Source organism: Arachis ipaensis, chromosome B5 (assembly GCF_059453495.1).
Source record: "Arachis ipaensis isolate K30076 ecotype BB chromosome B5, ASM5945349v1, whole genome shotgun sequence".
NCBI lineage: Eukaryota > Viridiplantae > Streptophyta > Magnoliopsida > Fabales > Fabaceae > Arachis > Arachis ipaensis.
Window position 1 is genome coordinate 15440076 of NC_142440.1, and position 14225 is coordinate 15454300.

The 14225-nt window shown below is 38.2% G+C and overlaps 1 non-coding gene and 1 pseudogene across 1 annotated transcript; one reads left to right on the plus strand and one right to left on the minus strand.

The window, feature by feature from the left end:
* Positions 1-401: 401 nt before the first annotated feature.
* Positions 402-509, minus strand: LOC148563450 (small nucleolar RNA R71). The gene has a single exon (XR_015884102.1). It is a non-coding gene; the product is annotated as a small nucleolar RNA R71 (small nucleolar RNA).
* A 12001-nt stretch (positions 510-12510) lies between these two features.
* LOC107640222 (delta(3,5)-Delta(2,4)-dienoyl-CoA isomerase, peroxisomal pseudogene) lies at positions 12511-13389 on the plus strand (annotated as a pseudogene).
* The last annotated feature ends 836 nt before the right edge of the window (positions 13390-14225 follow it).

The window sequence follows — 14225 nt, forward strand, 5'->3', positions numbered from 1 at the left end:
AGGAGATGGCAGCCGAAAATAATAATAATGCAAGGAGGATGCTTGGTGACTTTACTGCACCTAATTCCAATTTACATGGAAGAAGCATCTCCATCCCTACCATTGGAGTAAACAATTTTGAGCTTAAACCTCAATTAGTTTCTCTGATGCAACAAAACTGCAAGTTTCATGGACTTCCATCTGATGATCCCTTTCAGTTCTTAACTGAATTCTCGCAGATTTGTGATACTGTTAAGACTAATGGAGTAGATCCTGAAGTCTACAGACTCATGCTTTTTCCTTTTACTGTAAGAGACAGAGCTAGAGTGTGGTTGGACTCTCAACCCAAAGATAGCCTGAACTCTTAGGATAAGCTGGTTACGGCTTTCTTAGCCAAGTTCTTTCCTCCTCAAAAGCTGAGCAAGCTTAGAGTGGATGTTCAAACCTTCAGACAGAAAGAAGGTGAATCCCTCTATGAAGCTTGGGAGAGATACAAGCAACTGACCAAAAAGTGTCCTTCTGACATGCTTTCAGAATGGACCATCCTGGATATATTCTATGATGGTCTGTCTGAATTAGCTAAGATGTCATTGGATACTTCTGCAGGTGGATCCATTCACCTAAAGAAAATGCCTGCAGAAGCTCAAGAACTCATTGACATGGTTGCTAATAACCAGTTTATGTACACTTTTGAGAGGAATCCTGTGAGTAATGGGACGCCTCAGAAAAAGGGAGTTCTTGAAATTGATACTCTGAATGCCATACTGGCTCAGAATAAAATATTGACTCAGCAAGTCAATATGATTTCTCAGAGTCTGAATGAAATGCAAGCTGCATCCAACAGTACTCAAGAGGCATCTTCTGAAGAAGAAGCTTATGATCCTGAGAACCCTGCAATAGCAGAGGTAAATTATATGGGTGAACCCTATGGAAACACCTATAATCCCTCATGGAGAAATCACCCAAATCTCTCATGGAAGGATCAACAAAAGCCTCAACAAGGCTTTAATAATGGTGGAAGAAATATGTTTAACAATAGTAAACCTTTTCCATCATCCACTCAGCAACAAACAGAGAACTCTGAACAAAATACCTCTAATTTAGCAAACTTAGTCTCTGATCTATCTAAGGTCACTGTGAGTTTCATGAATGAAACAAGGTCCTCCATTAGAAATTTGGAAGCACAAGTGGGCCAGCTGAGTAAAAGGATCACTGAAATCCCTCCTAGTACTCTCCCAAGCAATACAGAAGAAAATCCAAAAGGAGAGTGCAAGGCCATTGAATTGACCATCATGGCCGAACCCACAAGAGAGGAGAAGGACGTGAATCCTAAGGAGGAAGACCTCCTGGGACGTCCAGTGATCAATAAGGAGTTTTCCTCTGAGGAACCAAAGGAATCTGAGGCTCATCTAGAGACCATAGAGATTCCATTGAACCTCCTTATGCCCTTCATGAGCTTTGATGAGTATTCCTCTTCTGAAGAGAATGAGGATGTTACTGAAGAGCAAGTTGCCAAGTTCCTTGGTGCAATCATGAAGCTGAATGCCAATTTATTTGGTAATGAGACTTGGGGAGATGAACCTCCCCTGTTCACCAATGAACTAAATGCATTGGATCAACTGAGATTGCCTCAGAAGAAACAAGATCCTGGAAAGTTCCTAATACCTTGTACCATAGGCACCATAACCTTTGAGAAGGCTCTATGTGACCTTGGGTCAGGGATAAACCTCATGCCACTCTCTGTAATGGAGAAACTGGAAATCTTTGAGGTACAAGCTGCTAAAATCTCATTAGAGATGGCAGACAATTCCAGAAAACAGGCTTATGGACAAGTAGAGGACATGTTAGTAAAGGTTGAAGGCCTTTACATCCCTGCTGATTTCATAATCCTGGATACTGGGAAGGATGAGGATGAATCCATCATTCTTGGAAGACCCTTCCTAGCCACAGCAAGAGCTGTGATTGATGTGGACAGAGGAGAATTGATCCTTCAATTAAATGAGGACAACCTTGTGTTTAAAACTCAAGGATCTCTCTCTGTACCCATGGAGAGGAAGCATAAAAAGCTTCTCTCACAGCAGAGTCAACCAGAGCCCCCACAGTCAAACTCTAAGTTTGGTGTTGGGAAGTCTCAATAAAGCTCTGAACATCTGTGAGGCTCCATGAGAGCCCACTGTCAAGCTATTGACATTAAAGAAGCGCTTGTTGGGAGGCAACCCAATTTTTATTTATCTAATTTTATTTTTATTTTATCGTTTTTTTTATGTCTTCTTATGTTCATGATCATGTGGAGTCACAAAATAAATATAAAAATTGAAAACAGAATCAAAAACAGCAGAAGAAAAATCACACCCTGGAGGAGGATCTTACTGGCGTTTAAACGCCAGTAAGGAGCATCTGGCTGGTGTTCAACGCCAGAATAGAGCATGGATCTGGCGTTGAACGCCAGAAACAAGCAGCATCCTGGCGTTCAGACGCCAGAAATGCACAGTGAGGAAAGCTGGCGCTGAACGCCAGAAACATGCTGCATCTGGGCGTTAAACGCCCAGAACAAGCATCAATTGGGAGTTTAAACGCCAGAATTACATGCAAAGGCATTTTACATGCCTAATTGGTGCAGGGATGCAAATCCTTGACACCTCAGGATCTGTGGACCCCACAAGATCCCCACATACCTCCACTCACCTTACCTCCTCATAATCCTATATCACCCTCTCTCTCCATTCACCACTCACATCCATACACCCCACCTACCTTCAAAATTCAAAATCTCTTTCCCACCCAAGCCCACCCAAATAGCCGAATACACACATCCCTCCATCTCCTCCATATCTTCTTCTTCTTCTACTATTCTTTCTTCTTTTGCTCGAGGGTGAGCAACATTCTAAGTTTGGTGTGGTAAAAGCATAGCTTTTTTTTTTGTTTTTCCATAACCATTGATGGCACCTAAGGCCAGAGAAACCTCTAGAAAGAGGAAAGGGGAGACAAAAGCTTCCACCTCCAAGTCATAGGAGATTGAGAGATTCATCTCAAGGGTCTATAGCTCAGTGGTAGAACATTTGACTGCAAATCAAGAGATCCCTGAGATACCTCAGGGGATATATTTTCCTCCACACAATTATTGGGAGCAACTAAGGGTGGAACATCAAGAGCACTCCATCGTCCTTCATAAAATTAGAGAAGATCAAAGAGCAATGAGGGAGGAGCAACAAAGACAAGGAAGAGACATAGAAGAGCTCAAGGATATCATTGGTTCCTCAAGAAGGAAACGCCACCATCACTAAGGTGGACTCATTCCTTGTTCTTAAATTTTCTGTTTTTCGTTTTCTTTATGTTAAGTGCTTATCTATGTTTGTCTTATTACATGATCATTAGTATTTAGTAACTATGTCTTAAAGTTATGAATGTCCTATGAATCTATCACCTCTCTTAAATGAAAAATGTTTTAATTCAAAAGAACAAGAAGTACATGAGTTTTGAATTTATCCTTGAACTTAGTTTAATTATATTGATGTGGTGACAATACTTTTTATTTTCTGAATGAATGCTTGAACAGTGCATATGTCTTTTTGAAGTTGTTGTTTAAGAATGTTAAATATGTTGGCTTTTGAAAGAATGATGACAAGAAGACATGTTATTTGATAATCTGAAAAATCATCAAAATGATTCTTGAAGCAAGAAAAAGCAGTGAATACAAAAGCTTGCAGAAAAAAATAGAAAAGAAAAAAAAATAGAGAAAAAAATAGAAAAAAAAAAAGAGAGAAAAAGCAAGCAGAAAAAGCCAAAAGCTCTTAAAACCAAAAGGCAAGATCAAAAAGCCAATAGCCCTTAAAACCAAAAGGCAAGGGTAATAAAAAAGATCCCAAGGCTTTGAGCATCAGTGGATAAGAGGGCCTAAAGGAATCAAATCCTGGCCTAAGCGTCTAAACCAAGCTGTCCCTAACCATGTGCTTGTGGCGTGAAGGTGTCAAGTGAAAACTTGAGACTGAGCGGTTAAAGTCAAGGTCCAAAGCAAAAAGAAGAGTGTGCTTAAGAACCCTGGACACCTCTAATTGGGGACTTTAGCAAAGCTGAGTCACAATCTGAAAAGGTTCACCCAATTATGTGTCTGTGGCATTTATGTATCCGGTGGTAATACTGGAAAACAAAGTGCTTAGGGCCACGGCCAAGACTCATAAAGTAGCTGTGTTCAAGAATCAACATACTGAACTAGGAGAATCAATAACACTATCTGAACTCTGAGTTCCTATAGATGCCAATCATTCTGAACTTCAATGGATAAAGTGAGATACCAAAACTATTCAAGAGGCAAAAAGCTACAAGTCCCGCTCATCTGATTGGAGCTATGTTTCATTGATAGTTTGGAATTTATAGTATATTCTCTTCTTTTTATACTATTTGATTTTCAGTTGCTTGGGGACAAGCAACAATTTAAGTTTGGTGTTGTGATGAGCGGATAATTTATACGCTTTTTGGCATTGTTTTTAGTATGTTTTTAGTAGGATCTAGTTACTTTTAGGGATGTTTTCATTAGTTTTTATGTTAAATTCACATTTCTGGACTTTACTATGAGTTTGTGTGTTTTTCTGTGATTTCAGGTATTTTCTGGCTGAAATTGAGGGACTTGAGCAAAAATCAGATTCAGAGGTTGAAGAAGGACTGCTGATGCTGTTGGATTCTGACCTCCCTACACTTAAAGTGGATTTTCTGGAGCTACAGAACTCAAAATGGCGTGCTTTCAATTGCGTTGGAAAGTAGACATCTAGGACTTTCCAGCAATATATAATAGTCTATACTTTGGCTGAGTTTAGATGACGAAAAATGGCGTTGAACGACAGTTCTACGCTGCAGTCTGGAGTTAAACGCCAGAAACACATCACGAACCAGAGTTGAACGCCAAAAACACGTTACAACTTGGCGTTCAACTCCAAAAGAAGTCTCTGCACGTGTAAACTTCAAGCTCAGCCCAAGCACACACCAAGTGGGCCCCGGAAGTGGATTTATGCATCAATTACTTACTTCTGTAAACCCTAGTAGCTAGTTTAGTATAAATAGGACTTTTTACTATTGTATTAGACATCTTATGATTTTTTAGTTCATCTTTGGATCATATTGATCACGTTTGGGGGCTGGCCATTTGGCCATGCCTGAACCTTCATCACTTATGTATTTTCAACGGTAGAGTTTCTACACTCCATAGATTAAGGTGTGGAGCTCTGCTGTTCCTCATAAATTAATGCAAAGTACTACTGTTTTCTATTCAATTCAACTTATTTCGCTTCTAAGATATTCATTCGTACTTCAATATGAATGTGATGAACGTGACAATCATCATCATTCCCCCACGAACGCGTGCCTGACAACCACTTCCGTTCCACCTTAGATTGAATGAGTATCTCTTGGATCTCTTAATCAGAATCTTCGTGGTATAAGCTAGATTGATGGCGGCATTCATGAGAGTCCGGAAAGTCTAAACCTTGTCTGTGGTATTCCGAGTAGGATTCAGGGATTGAATGACTGTGACGAGTTTCAAACTCGCGAGTGCTGGGCGTAGTGACAGACGCAAAAGGATAGTAAATCCTATTCCAGTATGATCAGGAACCTCCAGATGATTAGCCATGCAGTGACAGCGCATTGGACCATTTTCACAGAGAGGATGGGATGTAGCCATTGACAATGGTGATGCCCTTACATAAAGCTAGCCATGGAAAGGAGTAGGATTGATTGGATGAAGATAGCAGGAAAGCAGAAGTTCAGAGGAACGAACGCATCTCTATACGCTTATCTGAAATTCTCACCAATGAATTACATAAGTATTTCTATCTTTATTTTATGTCTGTTTATTTATTATATATTTTTGAAAACTCCATAATCAATTATTATCCGCCTAACTGAGATTTACAAGATGACCATAGCTTGCTTCATACCGACAATCTCCGTGGGATCGACCTTTACTCACGTAAGGTTTATTACTTTGACGACCCAATGCACTTACTGGTTAGTTGCACGAAGTTGTGAAGTTATGTCTGGACCATGGTATTGTGCACACGTTTTTGGAGCCATTACCAGGGAATCAATTTCGAACAACAATTTAAGTATGGATCACAATTTCGTGCACCATCCGGCTAGCCATATACAGACCATACATGAAACTGGACAGTAAAAATAGCTTATAAAATTTTGTTCTCTCAATACATGCTTCTACGCTAAACAAAATACAAAAGTGAGAGATGTATAGCAAAATAAATCAAGGGCCTCAAAAGGTATCTGGATCCTCCGCTTCTGTCACCATCCAGGCAACTCACTGAGGTGGGTTGCGACCTGCATTTGAAAAACAACAACAATGTATGGAATGAGAACCGGAGGTTCTCAGTATCGTAACAGTGCCCAATGATGTAAGATGTAAGGCTCCGGGACGCCAAAGGCAATCCTAGAACTTCACATCACATACAGATATTCAAGTTTAGAACAAAATAAATAAATATAACGAACTTAAACCATAAACCGGGTTATCTAAGCTTAGGAGAATTCTAGCTAATACTAATCACACCGCTGTATCCCACAGCCTTCGCCAACCTTACCTCCATGCGATCCCATCGCCACCGCCTACCTAACCTCCTCAGCACCAGACAATCACAATTAATGCAAACAAATAAAATGCAAGTAAAAGCATATAAAGCAAGTAGTTCAAGTAAGCAAATAGGCATGTTATACAATTAAGCAAACTCACGTAATCAAAACAATCAAGCACATAAAAGATGCATATGATGAATGCCTATCCTATTGACTCGTGATATCACTTGTCGGTCCATAAATGCCAACCCGACACATCCTTTCGGATGTAGCTTTTCTGCCACGTCCACGGATATAATGCCGGGCACACTCTACTGACCCACGGATATAGTGTCGGGCACACTCTATTCACCCACGGATATAGTGTCGGGGACACTCGCATGCGTAACCCAAGGATATAGTGCCTGGCACACTCTTGCAGCAGAAAAGGTCATTAATCATAATTCATCCCCAGGGATATAGTGCCCTCTACACTATCATGCTTAACCCAAGGATATAGTGGTTGGCACACTCTCTTTCAAACATTATCATTCCAAGGATATAGTGCCTGGCACACTCTCAATATTCATCAGGATCATTCATCCCTTTTTGAGTCTTTAACTCATCATAACCATCATCAATTCATCACTTCCATTCTGAGCTCATTAGTTCATCAATTTCCCAATTCATTGTCAACAATCACCATATGCGCCACTCTTCCTTCTCTCTCAACTAACTCATCCGCAATACACCAGAAACCTAAACCTCCGTTTGCTAACTTTTCAAAGGAAAACCCAACTTAAACCCCTAGGACCTTTCCCATATTTTAATGCTCTAAAATAAGTCCAAGAGTCTTAAAATGGTGTTATAGAAGCTTACAACCTTGTCGGGAAGGTGAAATAGTTGAAAACAAAGTTTAAAATTATGAAACAGGGCGTGTGCGTCCGCACAGGGGTGTGCGTCCACACACCCAGGAAGATTTTGAAAGTGTGCGTACGCACAGGTACTAAAATTTACAAAGTCTGTTCACTCGAACAAGCTGTGCGAGCGCCCTTAACATATGTCCCTTCCCGACTTGTGCGTGTGCACAGGGCTGTGCATCCGCACATGTCGTAATTCTTCATTGATGTGCGCGTGCACAACCTATGCTAGCGCTGCTACCAAAGCCCTTTCCCCTGCCTGTGCATACGCACAGGTCTGTGCGTCCACACAGAATAACATTTTCCCAGGGTTGTGCGTGCGCACATATCAAAAATCCTGAAATTCTGCAACTTTGCAGAATTTCAGATCTTCAACACCAACTTTGAATGATCATAACTTCCTCTACAAAATTCCAAATTTTGTAAACTTTATATCAAATCGAAGGGTTTTCAATAATCTTCAAAGTTATGATCAGACTAAGTTCATCAAAAATCTATTTTTACCAAAAATCTCACAAACTCAATTTTTAACCAAACCTCAATCTAATACCAATTCAATCACATATCAACCAAACCAAAACAGTCCAAAATTCCTACAAACAGTACCTCAACCATTTTCTCACTCACATAACCTTCTAAACCATTCAACAATTCTAAATCCAACCTAATTCACATTTTCCAAATTTCCATTAACCTTATTAACATCAACATGACTTCTCACCACTTCTATCATTATTCAACTATACCACATCCAACATTTAATATCTCAAATTATCAACCCCTTCAACACTTATCAATCCAAACATCAAATGTAAAACACTATAATCAATTTTCCACCAACACATTCACCAATCATCATTCTTTCACTATCAATCTTCATCAACAACCTCACTCATGCTTTGTACCAATAATCAACAATATACATTCATTCAAAATTCAATATACCTCATACCTTAATATCATTATTTAACAACATTTACAACATCAATTCATCAAGCATCATCAACCAACCAACATCAACAACCACTATAAATCCTCATCAATTACAACAATTTATCACCAAACAATAACTAACATTAACCAACATCATAATACATCATTAGCACCAATAATCCTCAATAATTACTATCATCATATCTATACCACAATAACCACATATCCAATTCAATCCTATCCTATGGGCCACTAGCCTAAGTGTCCATGAACATTACATATTACATAAAGGAAACCGAAACCATATCTTGGCCGATTCTCAAACGCACCAAACACCAAAACGAAGCCACCAAGCTTGATCCAAGGCCTCAACCAACTCCAACAAATACCAAAGCTCAAACTAACAACACATATATATACCAACATCAAAACCTAAGATACACAAAGCAACTAAACACAAGGGTTTAGTGAAATTTTACCTTACCCAACGTGATTAGAGATAAAATCCAACATTCATCCGCTACTAGAGATCACCTAAATAACCAAAACCACAAAATCTACTCAAAGCCATGACCTCAAAAATGCAAAAATCTAGGGCACAGAACTGGGAGAAGAGACGCGATTTTTTACCAGGTTTCTTTGGATAGAAACGTAGAGCTCGACGATAATTTCGCGTGGCCGCAAACAGCTCGTCAATCGGAGCTCCGTAGCTCAAGATATGACTCCCGGAAGGTGGAGGTGAATAGTGTCACTTCGTTCTTCCTCTCTTCTTTCATAACCAGCGCCCCTTTCTTTGTGGGTTGCTGAAAATGAGCTTAAGGCTCATTAAAGGGTGCTTTTATATGTTGGGTTTAGGCCCAACTTGGGTCCGGTCCAACCCGTTAGTGTTTTTAGCCCGTTTAGCCCAACTTCGGGCCAAACTTTTAACACTAACGCCCGGTTTTCCATTCCTAATATGTTTCTAGGATTTTCGACTGTTTTCACTTTTTCTCGCACAGAACCGGGCAAACTTAAACCAATTTGACCGGTTCAACTGCCGATTTGTGGTTTTTCACAGTTTTTCACAGAAAATATATTTTCTGACTCGAAAAGACCTACTGAGTCCAAAAATCATATTTAAATCCCCAAATTCTCATTCTAACTTTCTGGAACTTAATTTGGGCATTTAAATTATTTTATTCATAAAAAATCCGGTTCTTACAGAACCAGCCATTGTTGAATAGAGAAAAGGAGATTAAAGGTTTGAGATTTTGTGAAGAAGTTCTTGATGTAGGGAGGATTCAGAGAATAATGAGAATCGAAAGATTTGAACAAAGGTGAAAGTGATGAATTTAAAGTATTACTGTAGCCGTTACTGTGGAAGGAATGCGAATAGGGGTAACTTCGTGAGGAAGATGAAGTGGTAGAGAGAGAACGTAAATTTCGGGAAATATGTCGAGTGGATCAGTATTAATGGAGAGTTTAAATGACAATTATTGATTTGAAAACTGACGTTTTTTGAATTAAGTGCTTTATCTTCCGATAATATTATCGAAGGCAAACATATTAATCCAAGGGGGTAATTTGTTTATCGAAAAATATTTTCGATGAGAGTGAATCGATTCGGAATGAGTCAGAAATAGTTTCTCGAGAAGATGTACGCGTAAGCACGAGGTTGGAAGTGATTGGCGCTGATTTGGATTTCGATTGACTTATTAATTAAATAAGCCTAATCGAGTGAGAGATTCGATTTGAGCAATCGAGTAAGACATTCGATGAGCTAGTCGAATAGTTATGAAAATGGAACAGTTAGTGGCTTCTATCACACGAGGAAATCATGGAAAATGTCTATAATCACGCGGTGAGAACGGTTACCAAGAGGAATTGTATTCAAAGTTGTAAATCTTGTAATTAATTGTAATTAATTATCAGTTATTGTTGGGGCCACCGCTGGGAGCTCTCGACAATTGAAGAGAATTCGGGGAGAAATCAAGCGAGAGAATATAAGATGAGATGACACCACATCCAACTCAAAACATTAAGGTATCAAGTTAATGGGTCTCTCATCTTATAAACTCCTCAATCTTCCTTGCTTTCTTTGATGTGCGACTAACTTCAACACTCCTCACACTTGCAACATTAACAGTCATGTAAGATAGATTATAAATATTAGAAGCATTAGGGATTAAGGGTTGAAACTTTTACTCAGAAAAACACTCAAGCACACTCACATCCCTGTGAATTTCTGAGTCTGCAATCGAGTAACTTTTCCGTAGGGTTCCTTCCACCTTCTTTATTCTTTCAATTTACTTTTCTGTAAATTTAACATTTCAAGTAATTTTATTTTCCAAGTGTTATCTATTTTTATTGTTCAATTTATCTTTCTGCATTTTAATCTTTTGTGTTGAAGTCCTTTAATACAATCGAAGGCATTTTATTGTTTTTCTTTTAATTTTATTACAAATTATCTTTATTTGTGAACAATTTCTTCTTTGGAAATTATTTCTTTTTCAATTTATAGCATTTTACTTATCTTTATTCCCAAAATTTATCTAATACAAAGAAGAGTAGATTTAGCTCCCAAACCATTAGAATCGAACCACCATTGATTTGTTAAAAATCGAGAAAAACACCTGTAAATTTAGTTATAGATTTATTTAAAGAAATTCAAACTCAAAATTCATTCCTAAATCCTAACTCACAACCCAAAATAAAAATGAATACATAAATTATTAATTTTGGGACGTGCAGGAGTTCCATCCACATGATGAATGACAGCTTTTTTGAGAAGGAAAACAGTGGAGCTTCAAGATGATGTACTACACTTCGAAAACGAAGGATGTGATGAGCAAATATCCTATTATTTATAATTACGAGAAATTACTTAATAACCTTGGTAATTACGAGACAATCTTTATTTTTTAAGTTAAATTTTAAGACAAATTAGATTACTTAATTTCTAATACGATATTGTCATAAAAGTTAAAAATATTCTTAGGATACTCTCTTACTATACATAATTAAATTATTCTTGTCCAGTCCCAAACATAATTCCCACATTTTGAAAGCCTAATACAAATCATCACTTAATTTCTAACACTATTCTTCAAGAGTCTTTCCAATTACCCTACATTGGCATGATATAAATCATCATATACAAATTCATTCGTTGTCTAAGAAACTTCGAGGAAATTTCCTCGTGGACCCCTCCAGATATTGTTTTTCTTCACTTTCGTAAGAGACAACATCGGTATAACATTCTAATAGGACATTCCTTGATTAGTAATTTTATATGGGTCACATTTGATATATACAGTCACCGCATTTTTCCAACCATGGTTTATGAAACGCCAAATTACATTATTCGCATTTAATTTATGATTAAGTGCACTTGAATTTAATTGCTTTGACTAATATAATATATAGAAATCAATGAAGACGATTAAGTTGACCAATATTTAAGAGATAATATTCCATTTGATTTTTGAATTTGCACACAAATTTTAATTTAATCTTTAAAATTTTAATTATTTTTTTTAGTCTCCAAAATTTATAAACATGATTCATATTATTCTTTGAAATAATTTCTTTGAAATAATTTCTGACAAAAAAATGTTAATAAAACGTTGAAATGAATAACCAAATAGAGTAAACTACCATTTACCCACGAAAGTTGAAAACACTAACATATCTACCCATAAAAAAAGGAAATTACCATTTGTACCCATGAAATATGGATTTCGCATAACAAAATTATCCAAACACTAAAAAATTACTTAAAATCCCTAAATTACCCTTATCTCCACCACCACACCACCTCCTTCACCCAATCACCTTTCTAACCCTAACCCTCTTCACCCAGCCACCACCCCTCTTTCCCTTTTCAATCTCAAATTCCACCACCACCCTCTTCACCTAACCACCACCCCTCTTTCTCTTTCTAACACACTCTCACTATTACTTCCCACTCAGTCCCTACCACTGCTCTAATGGCTCCTTGCCACACCCTCCTCTCTTTCATCCTCACAATCACAGCAACACTTGCTGCCGCTTCGCTGGAGAAGAAGAGCACCTCGGCAGAGAGAGTTTCAACGACCGTGACCTCGGCCCTGTTTCTCCCAACTGGAAAGGAAAATTAGGGAAATTAATGGCGGAGGAGAAATACAAAACCCTAGAGGTAGTAGAGAAGAACCCGAAATCAGGGGTGTTCCACCTTTACTTGAATCGTCCGAGACAACGCAACGCTCTGACACATGATTTCTTCATTGAGTTCCCCAAAGCCCTGTATGCCCTGGACCACAACCGTGACGTCAACGTCATCGTGTTATCCGGCGCCGGTGATCACTTCTGCTCCGGCATCGACATTTCCCAGTTAAAATCTATCACGCAGTCCTACCACGATGCCGGGGAGAGTCTCCGTCGGCAGATCCTGGCGATGCGAGATTCCGTCACGACGTTGGAGCAGTGCCGGAAGCCAGTGATTGCTAGTATCCATGGCGCTTACATCGGTGGTGCAATTGACATCGTGACAGCCTATGACTTAAGATATTGCACGGAGGACGCGTTCTTTTCGGTGAAGGAGGTTGATTTGGTCCTGGCTGCTGATCTCGGCACTCTACAGAGACTGCCATTAATTGTTGGCTACGGTAACGCCATGGAGTTGGCCTTGACAGCTCGCCGGTTTTCCAATTCCGAGGCTAAGCAGTTGGGCCTCGTTTCTCGCGCTTTCCCTTCCAAAGATGACCTCGATCAAGCTGGCAGCTGCGTCGCTGGAAGGGACTTCCCCGCCGCCTTGTGCAACCGAAAGATTATTGGGGCTCGCTACTTCTCCACCGGCTACGAGGCCACAAACGGCAAGATGAATGACACCCTTGAGTACCGTTCTCCTAGGGACTCCGATGGCCATGGCACCCACACCGCTTATATCGAGATTGAGAGAGAGAGAGGAGGGGGAGGAGTCGATAGTGGTAGTGGTGGAGAGAGGGGTAGTTTAGTGATTTTATTTAATTTTTTAGGGTTTGGATAATTTTGCTTGTAAAAATTATTTTTCATGGGTACAAATGGTAATTTCTTTTTTCTATGGGTAAATATGTCAGCGTTTTCAACTTTCGTGGGTACAAATGGTAGTTTCCTCTAACCAAATATCATGTTAAAACTTGTATAAAATAGCGTTGTTTTAATTTTGGCGTTCAAATAACCCAAAAACGATGTCAGTCTACTTACTTTAAGATAAAAAATTTCAATAATTTAAATTTTTTTTTGCTATTTAAATGTTAAAACAAAAAAATATCATTTTATAGAATTCAACGTAATATCTAGTCATTTATGTCAGCGTTCTGTTAATGTTTGTGCGTGAAAAATTATTCCAATAATTACATTCATAAAATTTAAAAATTAAATAGATATAATTAAAATTTTAAAAATTAAATTAAAACTTACATAATTACGTATTAAAGGATCAAATTGAATATTATTTTAATATTTAATTTTTAAAGAATGTATAAAGTATACAATATCACGTGTGTTAAGTGTTAACTTTTTTTTTTTTCGGAGAAATGTGAAATTAACATTCAAAATATATATATGCAAAACGTTGGCAATAAAATAATTGCCGTAATGAGACAATGGATAAGAGATAAAGAGTAATGCTAAGTTATGTTTTTATGTAGAGTTAATATTTAAAGTAATTTTTGAATTTGTAGTCGAATTTTAATGTTGTTTTTAAATTTAAAATTATTTTAAATTTGTCCTTGAATTTAACAATGATCTTTTTTTGAAATACTTTTCGATAACGAAATGATGTGTGGTCGGATGAAGATCACGCTAGAAACTACGTTAAATTGATAAAACATCGTTGTTTCA